Source organism: Lathyrus oleraceus, chromosome 1, assembly GCF_024323335.1.
Source record: "Lathyrus oleraceus cultivar Zhongwan6 chromosome 1, CAAS_Psat_ZW6_1.0, whole genome shotgun sequence".
In the NCBI taxonomy this organism is placed as follows: Eukaryota; Viridiplantae; Streptophyta; class Magnoliopsida; order Fabales; family Fabaceae; genus Lathyrus; species Lathyrus oleraceus.
Window position 1 is genome coordinate 256,780,257 of NC_066579.1, and position 8,730 is coordinate 256,788,986.

Here is an 8,730-nt window from a genome sequence, read left to right on the forward strand (position 1 = left end):
GGGACCAGTCTCATGGCGACTTGCGGCGAAACAAAGTTATGCTGACGCCATGCAAACCACTGTGATGATATGCCTACAACTCAATGGAGGCCAATCACAAACTCAGTTGGAGAAGATGAACAACTCGGCTGGGGAAATCAACAAACAATGGGTGCTGACATACTGCCGGGGGTGAAACAGGGATCACGCTAGCTGCTTGGGGAGAACCAATAATGCTTCACATTTAGGGCTTACTGCTTTCAAACCACCGTTGATATTCCTTTTAAATGAAATCAATTGCTTAAAATTAATGCTTTTATATGTTTAAGAAAAATATGATTTTGATTAAAATTTTAATTTCAAAAATGATCATAATAAAATTTAAATCTATTTGGCTGAATTAAACAAGATTAGAAACAATTGGATAAAAGGACAACTTAATTGAATGAATGGCAGTCTGTAAATGACAAGACTCCATAGATCTTTACAAAATTTGAAAAATTATAATTTTCATGGAAAAAGAGATACATTGAATACAATGATTACTAATCCTCCTACCAAGTCTTGATATCCACTATTTTCTTGGCCGCAACTCGGGACGAGGGAACAGACGGGACCACCTTGCTCAACAATGTCTTCAAAATTAAAGATCAACAGGATGCACTTACTTGCCATAATCCCTAATTTTTGCATAAATTGCCCCAACGTGGGGTACTCAATGTATCGGGATAATTCTTTCTGTTTTATGTCTTTAACTTTTGCCTGGATCGCCCTTTCGAGTTTTCAATCCATCGAGTCACTCATTTTTTCCTAAGCCGCCCTTCTAGGTTTTCAACTTCGCGAGCTGTTCTTTTATTTTTTTTAGGCAAAGTATTTCTTGACTGCAACTGTGTTCATAGGACGAGTGAACTCTTCACCATCCATAGTTGTAAGAATCAAAGCACCGCCTGAAAAGTTTCTCTTAACAACATATGGGCCTTAATAATTAGGAGTCCATTTGCCCCTAGAATTTGGCTTGAAAGATAGAATCTTCTTGAGCACAAGGTCACCTTCTCGGAACACACAAGGTCTAACCTTCTTATCAAAATCTTTCTTCATTCTTTGTTGACATAACTGACCATGACACATGGCAGTTAACCTATTCTCTTCAATTAAATTCAGCTGATCATACCTGGTCTGACACCATTCAGCCCCAGTCAACTTGGCTTCCATCAAGACGCGCAACGATGGGATCTCAACCTCTACTGGGAGCATAGCTTTCATGCCATAAACAAGTGAGAAAGGGGTTTCCCCTGTTGAAGTGCGGATGGATGTACGATACCCATGCAAAGCAAATGGGAGCATCTCATGCCAATCCTTGTATGTTACCACCATCTTCTGAATGATCTTCTTGATGTTCTTGTTTGCAGCTTCAACAACCCCATTCATCTTGGGTCTGTAGGGAGAATAATTATGATGTGCAATCTTGAAGTCTTTGCAAAGAGCTTGCACCATACTATTGTTCAAGTCTGATCCATTATCAGTAATGATCTTACTTGGCACACCATATCGGCATATAATCTGATTTTTGATAAACCTCACAACAACTTGCTTGGTTACATTCGCATACAATACCGCTTCAACCCACTTTGTGAAGTAATCAATAGCCACTAAAATGAAACAATGTCCATTAAAAGCTTTGGGCTCAATCATGCCAATCATATCAATTCCCCACATGGAGAAGGACCATGGGGAGGAAATGACGTTCAAAAGTGTTGGAGGAACATGAATCTTATCTGCATAGATTTGACACTTGTGGCATTTCTTCACAAACTTGCAACAGTCAGATTCCATTGTCAGCCAATAGTAACATGCTTGCAACATCTTCTTTGCCATCGCATGTCCATTGGAATGAGTACCAAAGGAACCTTCATGGACTTCAGTCATCAACAAGTCTTCTTTGTGTCTATCCACGCATTTGAGTAGAACCATATCAAAGTTTCTCTTGTACAATACATCACCATTCAGGTAGAAATTGCCGACTATAAATCTGACAGTAAATACCCCAGGCGGGTAAATCTGACTTTGGAGGAAACACTTGATATCATAATACCATGGCTTCTCATCTTTGATCTCTTCAACAGTAAATACATGAGCTGGCCTATCAAGACGCATCACAATCAAATTGGGAACCTCATTCCAATATTTCACTATGATCATTGAAGCCAATGTTGCAAGAGCATTTTCCATCCGGTTTTCATCTCGAGGGATATGATGAAACTCAACCTTTGTAAAGAAAGTTGAAATCCTCCTCGCGTAATCTCTATATGGTATCAAATCGGATTGATTCATCTCCCATTCACCTTTGGTATGATTCACAACCAAAGCTGAATCTCCATAGACGTCTAAATACTTGATTCTGAGATCAATGGCCTCTTCAAGCCCCATAATGCAAGCTTCATATCAGCCTTATTATTTATACATTTGAAAGTCAATCTAGCTGTAAACGGAAAATGCGTGCCTTAAGGAGTAATAATCACTGCCCCAATGCCATTACCATATTGATTAACAGCTCCATCAAATACCATACCCCAACGGGAACCAGGTTCTGGCCCTTCTTCAAGCAACGGTTGATCACAATCTTCCATTTTCAAGTATAACATCTCTTCGTCAGGAAAATCATACTGTATTGACTGATAGTCTTCAATCGGTTGGTGAGCCAAATGGTCAGCCAAGACACTACCTTTAATCGTTTTTTGAGATCGGTATTCGATATCATACTTTAATAACAACATCTGCCAACGGGAAATCCTCCCAGTTAAAGCAGGCTTCTCAAAAATATACTTGATTAGATCCATTTTGATATCAACCAAGTAGTATGATTCAACATATATTGACGCAGATGCTTAGCAGCCCAATCCAATGCGTAACAAGTCTTTTCTAGCATAGAATACCGAGTCTCACAATCGGTGAACTTCTTACTGAGGTAGTAAATAGCATATTCTTTATTTCCAGTTTCATCTTGCTGACTAAGAACATAACCCATACTCTCTTCAAGCACAGTCAAATATATGATCAACGGTCTTCCTTCCACAGTCGGAGACAGAATCAGAGGCTTAAGCAGATACTCTTTGATACTATCAAAAGCTTTTTGGCAGTTTTTGGTCCAATCACAAGACTGATCTTTCTGAAGAAGCTTGAATATAGGCGCACATGTGGCAATCATGTGCGAAATGAATCTTGAGATATAATTCAAGCGGCCGAGAAAACCTCTAACTTGCTTCTCTGTTTTGGGCGCATGCATCTCTTGTATCGCTTTGACCTTGGCAGGATCAACTTCAATACCCTTCTCACTGACGATAAAGCCTAACAACTTACCAGAACAAACACCAAATGTACACTTATTGGGGTTCAAGCGGAGTTTGTACTTCCTCAAATGTTGGAATAACTTCAACAAATGTTCAACATGTTCCTCTTCATCAATGGATTTAGCAATCATATCATCGACGTAAACTTCAATCTCTTTATGCATCATATCATGAAAAAGAGTAGTCATTGTTCTCTGGTAAGTTGCACCATCATTCTTTAAGCCGAAAGGCATCACTCTATAACAGAATGCCCCATAAGGTGTAATGAATGTGGTCTTCTCCATATCTTTGGGTGCCATCTTGATCTGATTATATCCCGGAAATCCGTCCATAAATGAAAAGACTTTGAATTTAGTCGTATTGTCTACCAACATATCAATGTGTTACAGAGGGAAATCATCTTTCGGACTGGCTTTATTCAAATCTCTATAATCAACGCATATACGAACTTTTCCATCCTTCTTCGGAACAGGCACAATATTGGCCACCCACTGCAGATACTCGGCCGTCATAAGGAAACCGACATCAATTTGCTTTTGCACTTCTTCTTTGATTTTCACTGCCATATCAGGATGAGTCCTCCTCAACTTCTGCTTGACTGGAGGACATTCTGGCTTCAACGACAATCTATGCTCCACAATCTCAGAATCCAACCCAGGCATGTCTTGATAGGACCAAGCAAATACATCTGAATACTCTCGGAGAATATCAATCAACCCCTTCTTCACTTCTGGGCACAATCGAGACTCAATATTGACTTCCTTCACATCATCCTCGGAATCCAAGTTGACTAGTTCAATCTGCTCTTCGAATGGATGAATGGCTTTTTTCCTCCTGCTCAAGAAGACGAGACAACTCATTTGATACTTCTTCATCACTTTCCTCCCCAGCCTCAAATACAGGGAATTCAAAATTTGGCGAAGGAGTAAGATCATTGTATTCAATGGATTTAGAAACCAACCTACATAATGATTTGATATTTTGATTTTAGAGAAGGGAATTGCGACCAAATATTATGCAGATGGACAAATTATTATTTATTTACTTATGTTTTTTGAGATTACCATTTTCAGAATAAAGCAAAAAGCAAAAAACAAAACATCATAGATGTGGATGAATAGAATTATATTTTTTTGATGATCAAATTTGAAATGCCAAACAATGTTCACTTCTCCCTTAGGCATAGGAGAAGGATTTTCAAAAACAATAAAAGCAATTACTTAGATCGATGCACAATAATAGGAACATCAACAGCAGTCCAATTGTTGCAAGCTTTTCCATGCGTCACAAAATTGGTGCAATCTTCATCTTCACCACCCTCGATCACAACAACTAAGTGTTGTTAATTACCATGAATGAACCCTCCACTACGGAAACTGGGTTTCACATCTTCAACTCTAACCACATATTATCCTCCTTGGAAACCCAAATCGGCTCTGCTCTTATTGTTAGCGACCTCTACCATTTGGCCCCACTGATCAGACTTACCGTTTTCAACAATTCTTTGTGCATCTTTGAATGAGGACATCGGTGCCCCAACTCTCTTTTCCTCAGCAATAAATAAGGGTTAGAACGGGGTTCCAATCTCATCCTCAGCTTCTACATAAGAGAAAGATGACATGTGGCTTACCAACAAAGTCTTCTCCCCACCAACAGTAACAAGCTTACCATTCTTGACGAATTTGAGCTTCTGGTGCAATGTTGAAGTAACTGCTCATGCCTCATGTATCCATGGCCTTCCTAGCAAGCAGCTATAGGCCGGGTGGATATCCATTACTTGGAAAGTAATCTGGAAATCACTCAGACCTATCTTCACAAGAAGGTCCACTTCACCGATTACAGACTTGCGCGAGTCGTCAAAAGCTTCGACGATCACACCACTATATCTCATAGGAGCTCCTTGATAAGATAGCCTTGACATAGTTGATTTAGGGAGTACATTTAATGAAGAACCAATGTCAACCAAAACATTTGACAAAGCATCCTCCTTGTAATTCATTGAAATGTGCAATGCCAATTTGTAATTTCTACCTACCTCAAGGAGTTCTTCATCACAGAAGCTAAGATTGTTGCAGGAAGTGATGTTAGCCACAAGATGATCGAATTGATCCACCGTAACATCATGTTCCACATACGCTTTCTCTAACACCTTCTGTAGTGATTCTCTGTGCGCTTCAAAGTTCATAAGCAGAGACAACATTGAAATCTTGGAGGGGGTCTGGAGCAGCTGCTCCACCATATTAAACTCACTTTTCTTGATTAATCGGAGTACCTCATCATCATCATTAGGCTTCAAACCGTTGGATTCACCAGACTGACACTTTGGAGTGCTAATAGGATTTACTACAAGTACATTAACCTTCTTATTAACAGATATATATTCCATATTCTTAGGGAACACCCGCCCAAAGACACGACCACTACGGGTTACCTCAGTAACATCAACTATACTCACAACAGAACTGGTTGTAGGCAAAGGAACCTCTTGACCATTCTCTAACATGGTAGCATTGTATTGATATGGGACAACCTTATCGTATGCATACGGGACGGGGCCCGTTAACCATATAACCAACGACAATACCGATTTGTTGCTGACATTATTACTGCTACTGCTATCGAATTGAATCACCATTCTCTCTGGTGTCTTGAATGCCAGAACTATTACATTCACATCGTCATCCACGTGACGGGACTGGAGAATCTGAATCATACCTTCATCCATTAACCTCTAGATGTCTCTCTTCACAACCATACAACCTATAGGATTGACACTGCTGATTGCACAACCATCATGGTCATGCTCACAATCGCTAACCAAACAGATATCCTTGTGCATCCTCACCAAGGACCTTCTAATAAAGCGTACATTAAATACCGTGAACTCCCCAGGACAGACATCCACCATATTGACAGATGAATCACCATGAGCAGGTAATGGATTAGCTTTGACATTTGGCGCGCGGTCCTCAAAGGTCACCATTCCATTCTTGACCTACTTTTAGACTTCATAATTCATGGGGTAACAATTCTCAATATCATGATCAGGAGCTCCTTGGTTAAAGGCACAACAGAGTTCCCATTTGTACCACCATGGAAGGGGTTCAGGTATTTGAGGTGGATTTCTCAGTTGCAAAAGGTTCTTGAGAACCAACGATGGATACAATTCGGCATAAGTCATATGAATTGGGTCAAAAGATACTTTCTTCCTCTCAAAGTTTTGTTGTTGTTGATGATTGTTGGTATTGTTATTGTTGTAGGTGTTTGTTCGTTGCGGTGGCGGTTGTTGACGTTGTTGTTGAATTGGGGTTGAATGATTGTTAGAAAATACCTGTAAGACCCCAATTTTGGCCCTAAGATCCCTCATGGCCCATATCATATCATATCATGGCCTCAAGGATCATTGCATGCCCTAGCTTCCCTCCTAGTGGGTGGGTCACCTTGTGAGTGTGGTTCTTGATCACCAAGCATGTTTTGCATTTGTATATCATTGCTTTTCATATGTTTACTAACCAAAAAGTACAAAAATATTGTCATCTAACCATGTTACTTGCAGTTGAAGCAATCATCAGTCAAACAGTCAAATCAGCCATTAAACAGTGGATGGTGGCCATTCTTGAAGAATTTGGGCACCATGATCAATAATCAAGAGTTCATATAAGTTGTGATGTCATTTGGTATCAAGATCTCAAGTGATTAGGGTTTGGAATTCATCAGAAGGTGGTTCAGTCAAGCAAAACCCTAGAAAGTCAACCTTTGGTCAACTGTGCATTTAATCGGTGATTTGATGGTGGGAATTGGTCTGAGAGGTCTCGTTCATGTCCATATAAGCCTCATATATCATGTCAAACATCATCATGGAAGAATTTGAAGTCAAACAAGAAATTTCCAAAAATAGAAAGTTGACCTGTAATTGGAATTTGCCAAAAATGGAAACTTCTTGATCCTCAATTTACATCATCATACAAGCTTCAAATGAATTTTTGCCCAACATGAAAGTTGAAGATCTTGTTCTCCCATTTTCAAAAAGTCCAAGAACACTCAATCCCCATGTATGGTTGGCAAGTTATGATCAAATCATTCTCCAAAATGTTTGAACTTCAAAAGGCCATATCTTCCAAACCATTTGGCCAAATTGGGTGGGGTTTTTTGCTACAAGTCACATTTGATGCCCTCTATCCAAATATGTCATCATAATTCACCAAAGGTTCCCCAATCAAAATGGCACTTTTTGAAGTAGCATGAATTAATTCAAGTGAGGTGGAAAAATGAGTTTTCAAAATAACCAATTCCAACCATTTTTACCACTTGCAATTGATCAGAAAACATGTTTTGGATGTGTGCCAAGGCCCAATTCGCAGCTGTAACACATACACCTTGCCATTTGACTCAATTTCACAAATTAACCAAAACACCTCTTTTATGCAAATTGTGATTAACACTTAATGAACCAAGCTTACAAACCTTAAACAGAGTATATATACATCATTTTCACTCTGAAAAAGCCCTAGCCACAACACACAAAACAGACCAAATTCCATTTCTCTCAATTTCTCATTTTCTCCATTTTGAAACTTTTCTGAAAAATTGCCAAAGAACACGAGTTTGTGTGGTTTGCTCCATCACTCACCATCATTTGTGAGCTCATTACAAGCATCATTCACCAGCTGTAAAGCCATTTCATGCGACTGTTCCATTGAAGCACATCCATGGCAAATCTCGATTTGAGCTGGAATCAACATTGTTGAGCTTAAAGTCTTCAATCATTCATCATTACAAACTTGAAGGAGCATCTGTTTTAGCCTTTTGCAACCAGAAAACCACAAATCACCATTGTTCTTCAAATCTGGTATGGTTCTCGAATCTCTCATTTTCCAAAATCATGTTATGTATTATGTAGATCTTGCCACACTGATCATTTTGAGCTTCGAACCAACGAAAATGGTTGAGTATTTACAAAGTTATGATGAACTGAAATATGATGCTTAAATATGTTTTTGCTTGATGCTTCTTTGTTGGTTCAAATTGGTGTAATTGGTTGTTGGATTATTGATGTATGTGGTCTGCTGGTTCGAATGCCATGCTTGTTGACCAAAACTGTGACCAAAATTTTTTCACGATTTGATGAACAAGATGAAGGTCTACTGTAGCGTACAAACCCTAAGTTGCCATGCCCAGAATTTTGTCTTGCTCGCGCGTTTGCATGGAGAGTCCCTGTTCCATTGCCCATGACCAATCACCATGTGCCACGCCTATTCTCAATGCGCAGCGTTTCATTAAAAGTTCCAAGTATTTACAAATATGCCACGCCGTGTTACAATATCCATTAAATCATATTATTTCTTCAATTTTTATTTCATTTGTTACACAAACTTAAAAAATTCATAAGTCATTCAATTTGAAT